This window comes from Tyto alba, unplaced genomic scaffold (genome assembly GCF_018691265.1).
Source record: "Tyto alba isolate M040663 unplaced genomic scaffold, T.alba_DEE_v4.0 Super-Scaffold_6, whole genome shotgun sequence".
NCBI lineage: Eukaryota > Metazoa > Chordata > Aves > Strigiformes > Tytonidae > Tyto > Tyto alba.
In genome coordinates this window covers 18,566,581-18,583,342 of record NW_024881327.1, presented here as the reverse complement: position 1 = coordinate 18,583,342, position 16,762 = coordinate 18,566,581, and the positions used below count along the sequence as shown (strand labels likewise).

The following is a 16,762-nucleotide window of genomic DNA, read 5'->3' as shown; positions in this document are numbered from 1 at the left end:
ACTTCCATAGAGCCTAAGATGAGATCTGAATAGAAAAGAGCTTGATGACACTGAAAGCTGGAAGGCATACAATAGGAAAAGCAGTGCTGAGAACATGCTCATCTGGTTTACTTTAGAAAACCAAGCCTTCAACATGTAAACTTGAACATTATGTATTTGAGCATAACTAGATGTGATTTTGATCTATTTAATGTTTAATGCTGCAGTCTCCTTTATACAGAAGCAGGAAACAAGTGACTAGATGAATGAATTTTGCCTGAGAAAGGGAGAAGAATACTTGAACACTGGAAAAGACAGGAAAGATTCTAATAATAGAGGAGGACAAAAGTTTCATTAACTCTTCACAAGTGGCAACTGCTGAATTCACTAAGAAGCAATACTTGCAGTGAGTGTGCTGGTCTACTTTAATCCACCATATCAACAAATATTTTCAATATTTCTGAGTAATTAATTCAAAATACATCTTGAATTTCTACATATATGTTTATATGATAAAAAACCCAATATAGACTAAAGAGTAAAATGAATTCCTTACTAATGCATCAATTGAAAAAACACATTCTCAAAATAAGGTAGGGAAATTTAGAGTGATTTGTACAAAACCATTTGTTTCCATCTTCTATTTTTCTGAAGAAAGCAACAAACTTCTTTTAAGTCTAGGGCAGTTCCAATTAGTTTCTGATTATCTCTATCATAGCAGTAACTATTTAATAACTTTTAAAATCTGTTTTATCCACTATTCTATTTAAAAATTTAATTAATTCTAGTTTGAAAAATAAATAATACCTAGCATACATGTAGTCTGCAAAGATCAACAGTTTTAAAAGGAACACTTTTAGGAAGGGAAAAAATAAAGAAGTGCAGAGGTTAAGTGATTTGCCCAAGGTCAAATATATCAGCAGAAGAGAAGTCAGAAGTTCATAGATTAGCTGACTATTTATTAATTAGCATTACATTGACATATTTTGTAAAACTACAGGTAAAGATTGCTTGCTGTGTAATAATGTATCCTAATAACTCTCAGTGGGAATATCCACTTGAAGGAGAAAGGAAGTGATGAGAAAACGAATAGTAACAAATCATTAGGTAAGATAGTATTCACTCAAGGGTTATAAGTCAATTGACAGATGAAACAGCTTATTGACTAGTGATGGTGCATTCCCTCTCACTTAAAATTGCAAAGGTAGTGATTGCTAGAAGATGTAAAATGCAGTGAAAATAAATTTGAATGAAAATTTAAATAGCAATTGTAAAGAAAAAAAAAAAAAAAAAAAAAGACAGTCTTTGAAACTGTTGTCCATATTGGGCAAGTTAGTATAAACTATAACAAAAAAATTAAGAATGGACCTTGGATAAATACGTATACTTTGGATGAATAAAGATGTCTTTTAAAAAGGAAATTTCTGCTTTGCAGATCTACTGAAGTACTCTGAATCACTGAACGGACACAAGAGTGTGAGTGATTTGGTTGCTTGGAGTTGCTTAGTTGGTCTACTTTGGATTTGGCAAAAGGTTTTTGCTAAAGCTTCTCAACAAAGGCTATTAAGAAATAAGGCTATTAAAAAAAGTAAGTGGGTAAGAAAAAAGTAATGTATAACTGATACTTTAAAGGCCAAATAGTAGAGAGTTAGGAGTAAATATCCAGTTCCTACAACTGAGAGACATTGCTGCTGGATTTTTCAATGACTTTTTCTAGGGTCTGTGCTGTTCAACGTTTATAAATGAAATGGGAAATGGGATGAGAGTGTGTGAGAAATGTTCCTGATCAGTTAGTTGGGATAGTCAGGACAAGGACAGCCAGTGCAGAATTCCAGAAACAACTTACCAGACTGAGTGACAAGGCTATATATATAATAGCAGATCAAATGCCCTGTAAATTAATGTAAAGTGATGTACAAGTCGGGGGGAAAAATTTAACATATAACATAGTGGGCTTGAAGCTGACAATTACCATGGAGAAATGAGCCAATAGTTGCATAACTGTTCAATGTCAGTATTCAGTAAGAAACTGAGAAGAAAAGCTGGGAGAATAATTTTGAAATAGTACAAACCTAAGAACCTCTCAAACTTTGAAAACCACATGTAACATGCAAAATACAAAGAGGGGCAACAAAGATGATCAACAGCTTCTGTACAAGTAGCAGAGTAGGATACTTCTCTTGAAAGCAAGATCACCAAAGAAGGATATAGATGAAGCTCACAAATCATTGGAGGCAAAGAGGCAACAGATAGGCGTTTACAGTTTTTCCAGCTTAATCAAATCCAATGCAATGTATATTCAAACGAAGATAGAAGAAACCACATTCAAAACAAATAACAGCATAGCTCTTTATGCAGAAAATGAACAGGGTACTAGACCCGTGCAACTCATTGTCAGAGGACACTATTCTAAGGTTTAAATAGGCTTATGGAAATAGATTGATGGAAGAAAAAACCACCAAAATCTTAGTCTTTATAAACCATATACATCTGATGAAATTTCTTCAGCTAAAATTGTTGGAGGCTGGGAAATGTCTGGAAAAGCATCAGGTAATTCTTATTTTTACTTTTCTCTGGGTATATATTTATAACCAGTGTCCAGAGACAGGATGCTGGCCAGACAACTCTCATCCTAATCCAATATGGCTATTCTTCTTTTGCTATGTTTCCTCAACTTATTATTTTTATGTAGCTCCCTGAAGCAGGCATGGATGCCTCTGAGGCACCTAATTATGCTGATGCGTGATATATGGAAAATACGTGGTTCTCCATTTTGGATTATTTTTGGAGTTTACGCGGGAAGAACAACCATAAAATGTAGGTGCTGCAGTACTTCACTTATAAACACAGGCCTCCTTTATCTGATAAGGTCTGAAACATCAGAAATTTTTAATGTTTTTAGGATAGTTAGACATTTTTTTTTTTTTGCATTATCATGGCCATGAAGTATCTTGCCTCAAATGCTAAGATATAAGTGGATCAGCAGATACATGCAAACATGGAATCTCTCTGAAAAGTTAACAAATTTCCCAATGTGAATTGTCCTTTGCCATTGCACAATACTTCTTGGCAACAATCAGAATACCCATCAGGTTGAACACAACTTGCTCTAAAGCTTTTAAAATGAAACAACATGGCTTTATAATAGCATTGAGTAGTAACACTTCATTTAATATGTACATTAATTATTGCTGAATTATAATGCAGTTTCTAAAAAGATGTATAATGTTCACATTAATACTAAATGAATTCATTATGATCAGTGTAATTACAATGAATACTAACTAAATTAATGGCAGTTAGACATGTTAGAAAAAATGTCATCCATTTACTTGACATGTTCCAAAAGAAATGTATTTTGGTACTGCATTTGTAAGAGTAGTGTGAATAGTTTGTATAGTAGTGCAAAGCAGTGTGTTTAGCAGATTTTTTTTAGTATCACTGAACAACTAATGATTTTATTGTATGTTGTGTTTATATACATATATACACACACAAAATACTGGTATTATCTGAGTTACATAAAAATAACAAAGCTTCAAATCAGTCTGATGCTTCTGTTCATATTTAGTTCCACTGTATATACATGTAAGTATAAAATCCTAGATGTATAGGCAGAAATATAGGTAGTCAGGAAATAGACTATATAAGCTGCTGTGCCCCAGTTCTGCTCTCCAGTATTCATTCTAGTGTGCACTGTACAGATCAACCATGTTAGAGACCTGGAATACAGCATTTCCAGGCAGAGCCTGATGTCAGGTGCTATGCTTAGCACACTTATGCATTTATATTTCTTGACCTGTTGGCCTAAGCCTTGCATAAACTATTCTTGCCTATGGCAAAAGAAGTCTGTCTTGGGGATTGTATCTGTAGCCACATGCCAGGTGTCTCATGGGCTCTTATAGAGTATCAATTGTGCACCAGTTTTCAAGAAAGAACCCAGCTTTATTCATGAGATAAAATTTTAGCAGATTCAGAAAAATAAAATATGAAGCCTGATTCATCAGGAGAAACAAAAAGAGTTACTTACAATGCATTTTTCAGTCAATGGAATGCAATTCTGCTGCCATCTGTGAGAGCAAATGAAACAAAAGAAATATAATTTCACATAACTCACAGAATTATGGAAATTTTAAGTACAACTTGACAGAATGTAATTAGAGGTTATATTGCTAATAGGCAACTAAAATATTATCATACTTTTTCTTCTGCTACTTTGATTCAGAGGTAACATTGTTGACTGGATACCTTCATTTGCATTCACATACCTAATACAGCATAAACTGTAAAAACCATTTATCGCTTTGTCCAAAGAAGAGAAAAATCAGTGCATTAGTAGGGCAAACGAGGATTGAAAATTCTGCCAAACACTTCACAAAGCATCAAAACACAGCTTGATTCTTTGTTCACACAACAGAAGAGATGAAGAAAAAAAGTATCATCCTTTAACTTTTCTTGTACTTTCTTCTATTGTATTTCAGAGGAAGATGAACTGTAGCCTTCCGGCAATCACTAATGCAGCGTTTGTATTCTATGTTGAGATTATCCACTTGGGTGCTGCACTGAAGCTGCCTGGGCTATTTTGACACTGCATCCAGATGCTCCAATTTTGCTTCAGTGACTCAGAGTAGAGCCAAAATGCCTTAAAGCAATGTTCAAAGGGTTAGGTCTTGATGAACAATTAAAGTACTATGAAGAAGTGTTTCTAAACATCTCTGACTGGTGCTGAAGTGACTTAAGTGGCCTTGGTGTGACATCCAGGCAGGGAATATGTAATAGAAAGACTCAGTTCTACTATACATAGATATGCTTCAGGTGAATGTGGATTTTGCCCCATTTTTATTGAAAAAAAAAAAAAAGTGTAGAGTACAACAGAAAAAACTCTATGATTTTAACTGCAGTTTATCAGTTCTACAAAGAATAAAAATTTGTCTGCTTTATATAAACCAAATTAAAAGGTCTAGTCAGAAAGATTTTATTAAAAGTTGCACTTGTCATATATTCCCACTTCCTCATTTAAGACCTAAATAATTTACTGTTTGAGCAAGAATATAAAAACAGAATTTCTAATTATTTTTTGTGAATGAAGGGACATCCTGTAGAATCAGAGCATAACTGCACACAAAATAAATACCTATGTACTTCAGTAGTCCATATCTGAACACTCCTCTTAACTCAAGCCCTGATAATTATTATTCTAATTGGTAAATATTTATGGGATTGGAAAATCATTTTACAAGGCATCATTCATTTAATTGGAGATCAGTTTCATCTACTGAAGACAGAGAACTATATAAAGCTCCAGCACAGGCTTGACTCAACAAGACAGAGAGGCCCTGAAGCAGAAAGCTAGAGGCACCTGATCATCTAATGCCAACTAAGTCAAACCATGAATATTTTAAAACTTTCTTAGTAATGAAGAATGTAGAGAATTGCAATTTCATGTGTTCAAAATACATGAATTGTATTACTATTTTTATGTTGCCTTTTTTTTTTTTTTTTAATATGTCATAGACTTCAGTCTTAAATTTTGCTTGTTTTTGAGAAAAATAAACCAGGAAGTGTTCCCATATTTACAAGAGTTTCAGTTTGGGGTTTGTTTTGGAGTTTTTTTTTTAAGTTCCTGAATATCAGTTCTAGTCTTCTGATAACAGGTGAAGTAAAAGAACAATTTCAGATGGCAAACGTGGTTGCAGATTTTATGTGAAAAAAGATAGTGCAAACTTAAAGCTGGAGAAGACAGACTTAATACAGAATACATACAGTGTACCAGGAGGGAATTAACCATGGGAAGTCCTGAGAGACATATGCTGAGAAAACTGAGGGATGTCCTGAAAGGAATTTTATTAAAAAAAAAAAAAAAAAAAAAAAAAAATCACTGAAAAATTCACTTTGTGATCCCTCCATCATCTTCTGCTGTTTGTGTTTACTTTGCATCTGGTTGCTGCTGCCAGTTAGCTCCTCTACTGTGCTGAATAGGCACTACCTAAGAAACACACTCTTATTTGTGTGCCCTGCTGATTTCACAGACAGGTTACAGGTTTCTTCAAACCCCACATTCAGTGCAGAAGTTGTCCATGTACTAACGCTTCAAATTTGTATTTGCTTTATAAGAATGCATAATCACTATAAAGATTTATATTTTGGATGCTTATTTTGTATAATGCTAAATATGCTTTTTTCTTATTTTGTAAAAAACATAAAGTAATAGAAGTTCCTTAGATAAGAAACAACACACAGAATATGTATAAGAAATATTATTACAAATTTTTATCACCTTTTTAATTATATGCTGTTTAAATCTAAGGGGGGTAGGAGTGGGAGGAAATAAATAAAGATCTACTATTTTAATTTTATGACTGTTTTCACCCTTGCAGTTCAGAAAATATTTTCAGTTTGGAAAATATAAAATTGTCTGAAATATCCTAATCTCTCCAGAACAGAAATTGATTTTAGTTTTATGGACTAAGAAGGTCCAGCATTACCATGAATGATGGATGCTTAGTTAATGTAATGGTTTGAGCTTTGAGGGCAACTGAGAACTACACAGCCACTCACACCCACTCTCCCCCAGCACTGAGAAGGGGGAAATAAGCCAGGCTTAGGATTCAAGATAGGACTGTGACCATAATCACTCATTATGGTCATGGGCAAAAGGCAGACTCGTTAGGGGAAGAAAAAAAGAACATACATTTATTACAAACACTAACAACAACACTTAACAGAGTAGGACAGTGAGAAGCATTGCCACTTCTTGAGAACACCTTCCCCCCACCCCTCCCTTCTTCCAGGGCTCAGCTCTGCTCCCGATATCTCTACCTCCTCCTCCAAGCAGTGCAGGGGGCAGGGAATGGGGGGTGCAGTCAGTGCTGCCGCTTCTTCTATCTTTGACGGGGGGAGCTTCTTGAACTTCTTCCCCCTGCTCCAGCGTGGTCCCCCTCTCACAGAAGACAGTCCTCCACAAACTTTCTCAAACATGAGTCCCTCCCAGGGGCCTCAGCATTTCCCTAGCTGCTCTGGCATGGGACATCCCCACAATGGATATCTGTGAATACGTGTAACCTGAAAAGGAAAGGTTGTTCTCCTGAGTTTGAGTGAGTGGTGGTGTGTTGTTTGGTAGCAGGGGAGGGGGATATAGGGGTGGCCCCCCGTGAGAAGATTCTTGAAGCTCCTCTAAATCCAAGTCAGCTCAACCTCTGAACCAAAACTGAGCCAATCAGCTGCACCTCTGCAATAATGTATTTAAGAAGGAATTTTTTGTGTAGGAGTTGGAGTTGTGAGGAGGAGTTGCGGCAGCTGCTTGAACACCAAGGTCAGTGGAGGAATGGAGGAAGAAAGGAGAGGGAGGTGTGCTGGACCAGAGACCCCCCTGTATCCTGTGGTGAGACATCAGGGCAGCCCGTCTCTGCCACCCATGAAGATCTATGGTGGAGCAGACACTGATTTATGGCCTGTGAGGTGTTTCACATAGTTACTCAAGGTGACTGTGCCCGAAGAAGGCTGAGATCGTGTGAGAAAAGGTAGTCCCCACTGTTGTAGTTTAGCACTGGGAGGATTCCAGCATGTTGGGATGTCCCACGCTGGAGCAGCTTGGGAAGGGCTACAGCCTATGGGAGGCACTACAGTTGGCGAAAGTTGGTGACCCATGCCAGAGCAGTGTAAGGAAATGCTGTGACCCGTGGGAGGGATCCATGTTTGAGAAAGTTTGTGGAGGACTGTCTTCTGTGAGAGGGGGAGCAGGATGGAGCAGGGAGAGAAGTTCCAGAGGCTTCCCCCGTCAAAGATAGAAGAAGTGGCAGCACTGACTGCACCCCCCATTCCCTGCCCCTGCGCTGCTTGGGGGAGGAGGTAGAAATATCGGGAGCAGAACTGAGCCCAGGAAGAAGGGAGGGGTGTGGGGGAAGGTATTCTCAAGAAGTGGCAATGTTTCTCACTGTCCTACTCTGTTAAGTGTTGTTGTTAGTGTCTGTAATAAATGTATGTGTTTTTTTCTTCCCCTAACGAGTCTGCCTTTTGTCTGTGACCATAATGGATGATTTGCCCCTCACAGTCCTATCTTGAATCCTACACCTGGCTTATTTGTCCCTTCTCATCGCTGGGGGAGAAGGAAGGAATGAGCGGCTGTGTGGTGCTCAATTGCCCTCTGAGCTCAAACCATGACAGATGTCTTCATTTTCACAGGTAAACTTCTGAAAGGGGGAGCTGAAGAAACCCAGTCATGAAAATTTAGCAAGCTTGAATTTGTCCTTTGGATTTTGTCTTCATATTTCCCTTGTTTATCTCTTGGAGAAGGAAGTGCATTATGTTCTTGACCATTCATTCACTGATATAAAGCAAAAGATAGCTTGGGAAATCAAGATTAAAAATGAGCTGTCTTTCTAGTTAGGCGATGACACAGTACCATTCTTATTCCTTTACTACAGCCCTAAAGGAAGGGATATCATTCACTGAATTAAGACTCAAGAGCTCTGAGTTTCACCACTGGTATCAGCAAACCTGCTGTATGACTTTGAACAGATTTGCAATAATTAACAACTTGTTCTGTATCTGCAGACTACAATTGAGACATTTTGCTGTAAGTGGTCAATAGTTGACCTTTGCCTGAAAGATTTTGCTGCAAATAAAAAAATCACCTATACTTTATTTTGGCTTTTCCTCACATTCTTTGGCAATGTAAGCTGTAGAGAAAGATGATTCAGAATTCATGAACAGGTAATGTTGGTTTTGTATGGATCACTGTGTCTGAATTGAAATTAGCGCTCTTGTGGCTATCAAGTTCTACTAGACCTTCACAATGAAAACTTGGTAAATTCAGTACAGGTTCTTGAGTTAAGAAGTGGTGGGAAATACAGAAGTATGTGCAGCAGAGCTTTGTGTATTAACAGTTTTTCAGTTACATCCTTTATATAAGGAGTATTGAAAAAATCATTCATCTTCCCCCTCCTCCACTCTCACCTCTTCTATTTAACTAAAATTTTGCATTTAATGTCAAATAAAACCATACTTTGATCTCACTTGGGACTGACAGAAATATTCAGAAAATATTTGAGAAAAAATGTTTGGAGACCAATTATCCTTCACCATTCCTAAAATCAGTATTTTTGTCCAGTCATTAATCTGTACACTTGCCAAAGGCATAAACAACCCTGAGGAAGCTATTTAAACACAAAACTAAAGAACTGAAAATGAAAGGTTAGGTTTATGCACTTTGGAAATCACTAATGGAAGTAAAGAGAATCCCCCCTCTCTTCATTTATTCAATAGCTATGTGGTTAGGACCTCATCTGATATACAATGTGGGACAATCAGGTTCAAGACGCTCTTTGTCTACATGTTCTTGAACCCACATTTTCACTTTCCCAGAACAGTTCTTAAACCAGTGAGAAATCTATAATTGCCTTCTCTTTATCCCCATGGAAAAAGCTGTTCTGAGCAGATTATTTAAATACCGAGTCAAAGAGAGAGAATGACTCTTTGGTCTGGTGGTTAAAGCATTCACTTGGGATGCACACAGCTAGGTCAAAGTAGCAGTTCAAATAGCTCAGGTGAGAGCATACCACTGTAGAATATCCAGTGGCTAGGTGATTCCCCTGGAAGGTTGAACATAAGGGTTTAAATCTCAGTCAGAGGGAAGGAGTTGAAACCTAGCCTCTAATATATAGGAGTTACTGTATTAAAAATTATATGGTAGAGGTAAGTGGGTGAAGAGGGGAAGATGAAGAAGAGAAACAGTTGTTGTCTCCTCGCTGCTAGTTTTTGAATCCATTCCTTGTTCCAAAATGAAAAAAGAATGTCATTCCAAACTCAGTTTTAATTTTGAAAAAAATTTAGATTGATAGTGGTTTTTAAGTTTTAGAAAACAATTTATTCACCAGAAGTGTATTCAGATATTTGATGTAAAACCATATTGTCCTCCATATAGGCTCAGATTAGACTGGATTAAATTAAAGACTGGATTAAAAATGTTTGCATGTATAAAGTTTGGGACCCCTCCTCCTTTTTTTTTTTTTTTTCAGCTCCTGAGTTTTAACTTTCTTTTAATATATGTATGTAATATACACTAATAACCACTGTGGAGCTAGGATTAACTGCCATTTAAGAACTATTTTACAAATGATATTATCAGAATTTGTGGGGTGAGACGGCAATATTACAGTAGAAACTCCATGACCTTAACATTTCAAATTGTGCAGGGTATATTAATAATACTTTTTAGCACATGAGAAAGGAATGGTCATACTTTTTTTCTTTTTCTGAAGATCAAATCTGGACACAAAGAAGTCAGTATAGTTCATCTGGCACTATTAACTCTGAATTTCTATGATATCATGGATGTAAGCCTCCTATTTCAATGCAGGATTTAATGTCGTTCATTTTATAATGCCTCCAAAGACATCTGAGTCTGTTTTATGAGAAAATAAATAATTACACTGAATAACAGAAAAGTATACCTGAATTTCTGACTACTTGCCATCAGTACTGACCTGAGACTTCATTTGCTTTCCTGAAGATCAGATAGAGATTTTTCTGTTGTTTAAATTTGAGCAAAGCATAATTCACTTATGGTATTTAAACCTTATTTTTCTTTCATTGCCACTATTTCACTCCTAAAACTTTCATGTTTTTCTGACAGCATTCAGAAGCTCCAGGGATATCAATGACAAGTTAAATGGATGTAAATCTTTCAAACAGAAAGTGGATTTCAACAGCAAAGGGCTAGTAAATCTGAAATGTTAAATTATAAATACAGTATGACTTTGGACAAAAAAAAAAAACATTTTTAGCTTAATACAATTAATAGAATAATTTAATTTGCTGATTAAGTAGATGTTACAAATTCAGAAATATTAATTCTTAGGCCACTGCTATACAAAATTATTGCCTGCTGGTCTGCATATTCTATATAGCACACACAGTCACTATTTAGTTCTTAACAAGAACATAAGAAAATGCTGCTGCTTTCATATAGTACTTATTTTTCCTTATTTTTTCAAAATATGAGTGCATGCAAAAATAATAGTCTTTTCCATTTTATCTGCTAATAACAAGGGTAAATTACATTCTTTTCAATCTAGCTTTTTGCCAATGAACATACTTATTTGCATAAATTTTGCTTCTCATGGGATGTCTAACTTTTTATGTTTCCCATGTTCCATTCTCCCTCCAACATACCACAAAAAATAAAACATCTTTTCCAGCTAAGGGAGTTCATACATTTTACAATTACAGTTTCTCAGGGGAGGGGGAAGAAAGCTTTAATGTAGGAAATTCCTAATTTTCAATCGACTCCAAGGATAATATAATCATCTTAATTCTGCTTTGGTGTGAATATTTAAGATCTTTAATGGAAATTTAAGAATTATTGATAAATGGAGTATACTAGTAACATTTATGCTGTTTCTATCTCAGATATGTTCATGGGATAACTATTTCATGAAAAACAGTTAGTACAATGGGAAAGTTCATCCTTATATGTCCAACATATGGAGCAGGTGCCAATATCAATAATAGTGGAATTTGTTATTTAGGTTTCATTGGTTATTGTAACAGATCACTGACTACTAACAAACACATGGTAGTTTAGAGGTGCTTTCACATATACAATAACCTGACACATTTGTAGAATTTTTCCTTTCAACTATAAAAATAATATTTCACATAAGAAAAATATGGCCAAATGAGCTTCAGCTACTTTTTGAACATGTTATGGATTAAAGTGTAGAAAAAGAAAATCAAAAAAATTTTTTATTACGTAATTCAGAGTTCAGAAATACTCATAAAATTGGAATATGTTAATGCATTCAATAAATACGCAAACTGGGAAAAGATCCAGGTTTCACTAATTACTTTTGTAAAAAAATTCAGTTAAGAATTGTATTAGTTAAATTTACAGATGTAACTTTCCAAAAGCACTTCCTACCTGCTCACTACTGAATAATTCACATTGACTTGCTTTAATTTCAGCATCACTGAGAAGAAAGCATTAATGGAAAACTCAATGCAGGTCAATGCATCTTCCATCATAGAAGATAAGGTTAACACTGAATCCTCTATGACCAGGATTGGGTGCATGAATTTACCAGAAATAAAAAAAAAACACAACAACAATATTCACATCTATAACATTGATGCAGACTATGTTCATCACATAAAACAATAAAATACTGTATTGCTTTTGTTGGTTTTTAACTTTGAAATAGAAAAGGAGAAAATAAAAATTCATGGCTCAGTATGACAATATGCAGCCTTTTTTTGGTAGAAATCAGTTCAGAAACAATACAGTGATCCTTAGTGACTAAAAAATAATTAGACAAAAAAATAATTAAGAAGTCAAAGCTAATATAATAAGTAGTTTGGTGCTACATTGCACCATATTCGTGTCCAAAATTGTTCACTAATTTGTATAAAACCAGAAAAGTAACTAAATTGTTTCTGGGTTATTGGTCTCTTAATCTTGTATATTAATTCAGGTAATGTACCAATACAACTAGCTTCCATTTAATTATTTTTATTTATGTACCATTAAACTCAATTTTCATTACTTCTGTTGCCGAGAAAAAAGAGGAAGAATCCATTGTAGTTGTGTTGTCATCTCATTTCCAGCCCTCATAAGGCCCTTTTTTCTTACTGAAGAGAGAAACTTGCACAATTTTTAATGTCAGTTTTTATTTCTTTAATTAGGAGTTTCTATCAGGACCTTTTCACTGAACTCTTCACATTTTAATATACTTCTGCTTCAGTACTCTAGCTGATTGTTTCGGAGTTTGTGCAGAACACATTCCTGATCTGCAAGAAAGCTGCTTTCAGAGTCTTTCATATCCTGCCATAATCTCCTGGTAATTACAAAGGCTCTCTGCAACAATAAGCAAGTCTGAGAGGAGTTCTATGGCTCCGCATCACACATTAAATTGTACTTGAACATTTCAGCTAAATTTGCTTTCCTTGAGCCTCAAGCTTGCATAATAAACCTGTGAGATGCCAAAACACAAGAACTGAAAGGTTATGATGGTAGTAACTGTGTCTATACAAAGCACTGATTAAATGAAATACAAAACACAGCTTGGATAAAGGCTTTACTTTAGGAGCAGTTAAGTCCTCATTAGAAAAGCAAAGTTGACAGAGCTTAAAAGCACTTATTTTACGGCTGATAACCATTAATCATCTTCACAGATTTTTTTTCTCCCCTAGGATTTTAACAGTGCTTTTGAATGTTCCTCTGTAATTACTCATACTTTTATAATTTTTTACTTTATTTTATTTTTTAGGGAAAAGTTTGCCTTCCTGCCAAAGAAAAAGATATTGCCAGATTTGTGATTTAGCTGCAGATATTACTTCAAGCATTTGACCCATGAGCTATCAGAAATCACCTTTCCAATTATGGCACATATATATAAAGGGAAAAGGTACAATGCATATCTTCACAAATACAAAATCTTCTTTGTTCTATTGTCTTTTTCCTCCTTTGAGTTTCCTCTATCTATTGCCTGTTGATCAAGAACACATTTGTGTGTTTTTTTTAAATTTTCAAAGGGCTACATCAGGTTCCAGCTATAAGTCAAAACAAAAATTATAAAGGTCCAGAGTAGAGTAAACCACTCCCAAATCTCTCATCTTGCTTTGGTCTAAAAGGCTTTAAAAAAAGAAACTACTTTATGAAGTTTGATGCCAATATAGGTGGTCTAAACTGTTAAATAATGTTGTGGAATGAGAATACTCTAGAGTAAAAATGGTCTGATAATGATCTCGGCTTTTGAGAGGACATCTAAAATGTTAAGATCAGTTTTGTTTAAAAGGCTGTGATACTAATTTCTGATGATGCGGAAGCATGTAAGATGCTTCCCATTACCTGTTACCGTAACTTTTTCAACTTAATATATTCTGTGTTTTTCACTGTGTAGAGGAACGCTCTCTACAAAGAACAGGGGAAGACAATATCTAAAGGGAAAAATTAAATGAGACTAGAGAACGGTGCAAATTATTTTCCATATATTTCACCAGTGAGCTACAGCTGAAAGAAAATAAAATTAACATTATTTTTTTTCCCTTATTTCTTTCATTGACAGGTAACCTTTAACACAGATACCATGCACAGAAACAAGGAGAAAAAGATACCACTAACATGTTCCTCACTTCTTGCTTAATAACACAGTTCTTCAAACAAACATCAGCTCTATGGAAATCTCACCTTCACATTTCAGCTCTTCCTGAAAGTGACTTCATCCCTATTTCCCAGAAACTCTTAACTATAATACTAGTTTGTTGATAAGTATGTTTCCGTCTCCTGATGAAACTTTTTACTACTTTTAATAAATATTCATATACTCAATGAGCCAGAAACAGTAAAAATTATTCTATTCCCTGTTTGTTGAAGCAATTTACATGGGAAACCCAAGTTCTAATTACTATACTAATGAATATTTATATATTGCATACAAAGTGGAAATACATCAACAAAGAAAATGTCTGTAGGTGTTATGATTAAGGTACTTGCAGGAAAGGAGAGGAGATGCTGGTTCAAGTGAGATTTGCTTTCCTCTTTGACACGTGAGCTGATTATTTTAATAGCTTTTCCACAATGAATGAAATAGACCTGATCCACTTCTGTGACTTCAGTTTGTAAAATAATTTTGGATTTAACTATTTTGCTATTTACATCCAAACTTACTGGTTTTTAATTAACTGCAATCAGCTATTTATGGCTACTACATTCAACTAGACACACCTTTCAAACTCCTAGAGAGTGCACATAATACAATTTGAAAGAATTTCACTGTTTCAGGGAACAATTGTAGGTAAAAGGTATTAAAAGACACGCACATTTTAATTAACATTATATTAGCAGGTACCACCTTCAGGTTCTGTCTCCATTCATATACCCCATAAATTGATTTTAAACAAAGGTCTAAACAGCCAGATACTACATTACTTAATGCTTTGTTGATCGTGAGCAATCTCCTATTCTCTAGCACCCCGGAAGCCAGTGCTTAGTAAAGGGCAATGCTACAAGGCACTTTGTAATGTACTACTTAATAAATAAAACAAACATAATGTCGTCATGTATGGCTATTTCACTATAGCCTCTGAAGAATGCATTATAATACCTTAGTGAGAATATAATGTGATCAATCAGGTATGAGGATAATTAGGCATTATGTCAGAAAAAGGCAACTTCCCCTTCCTCATAATACTTGAATGGGAAATGGTAAGAGTTAGGGAGTACTCCAAATATCTAGAAATCAGGAATGAATATGACTCCCATATGAATAATTAAATGATTGCCCACAGGCTGTATACATCTAATAGTGAAGGTGCATGCATTTGCTTCCTTTAATAAAGCAAATATTAGGGACTACTTTTTCAGTCATCTTCTAATCCATCTGCTAATAAAATAACATTTAAATCCTTGATAAAATTCCTAGTAATGACTCCAAACATACATTTTATTTATGTTTTTTATGTCTAAATAATTTGATAGTATTTTCCTCTGGATTCTCCTCCATTATCCTCACTTGGAACTTGAAGATACTCATCAGAAGATTTAAAACAAACAAAAATCCAATCTACCCCCAAATCATGAAGACCCAATTTGGATCAAAACACAGAAACTCAATGTTCAGAGAAGCCTTTACCAGTACCTAAGCACTTTTTCCTTAACCTGATATAGAAACAAGGGACCAGAAAATAGCCTCACAAAGTACAATAGAAATGGTAAAACTAAATTAGTGAAGGACGAAAACACAGAATGAATTCCTGTAACTGATGAAAAGTGACATTTAAATGCTTAAAAAAACAAAACAAAACAAAATAAAACAAAACCAAAGGCACTTGGACACTTCTTAAAGATTTTTGTAATAAAATATTCCATCTTTCTTTACCACAGTGTTACCTTGTGTTGTGTCCATTGTGTAAAGTCAAGGGACCAACAGTCCCTACAAGTAGTTCATAATGAAAAGAAATGGGGGAATTTTGGAATCAAAAGTCTAGGATTTGTGTAGTAGTTCCCAGAAACATACGAAATTGTGCCTGTTTGCTACACATACATTGCTTAAATGACAAAGGATGGTACCAGATCCAGTTTTGAAAGTAGCAAAGATTACCTGATTAAACTCACGAGGTTTTTGAAATCAAATTTCTGTGGTAGGCTAACTGCAACATTTTCACATTACTTTAAAAGTATGCCATGCAGCTGGGTTTTTAGCAGCAGCAATAACATGTACAACAGCAACAGCCTACAGTAGAAACAGAGCTTTTCCCCCTGCAAGACATAACTCTAGAATGCTGATCATACTTGTGAAGATGTAAGCAATTATATTCTTCTTGGAGAAAAAAAAAAAAAAAAAAAAAAGTTGCATTAGGATTTTCTTGATTTTTTTTTTTTTATATTTGTAAATGAGTCTTTAAGTGTACTACACAAGTACAGAAAGATTATTGTAAAGTTTAGGGTACAATTGTCTTCATGTAGATTGGATTAATGTAATTAAATGGTTTGTTAGCAGAGGTTAGGCAATGCTTCATATTATGAAAATGTTAATTTTTAGATTAGAGATCAGGATTATTAGGCAGGTTTTTGAAGCATGGCATTCCAAGGAAGATTTAAAAAGGATAAACCCAAGAAGGGATTCCCTAAACAAAATTCCTTTTTTAGCCATGGAAATAAACACTTTTTTAAACTTCAGTTGCATGGACATGACACTATTAGGATGGGGAAAGTGTCAAATATTTCTCTAAATGGCTCTTCTTGTACCTTATTGAAGATCAGCATATTCTGACTAAAATAAACTGC

At 35.0% G+C, this 16,762-nt stretch overlaps 1 protein-coding gene across 7 annotated transcripts in view; it reads right to left on the bottom strand.

Annotated features, from left to right (window-relative positions):
• TENM3 (teneurin transmembrane protein 3) overlaps positions 1–16,762 on the bottom strand; it is a 1,343,701-nt gene that overhangs the window by 904,251 nt on the left and 422,688 nt on the right. For all 7 annotated transcript variants that reach the window (XM_032988404.2, XM_032988405.2, XM_032988406.2 and 4 more), the window contains exon 5: positions 4,010–4,049. The gene's annotated coding sequence lies outside the window, so the exon portion shown is untranslated. The remainder of the gene's footprint in view (positions 1–4,009; positions 4,050–16,762) is intronic.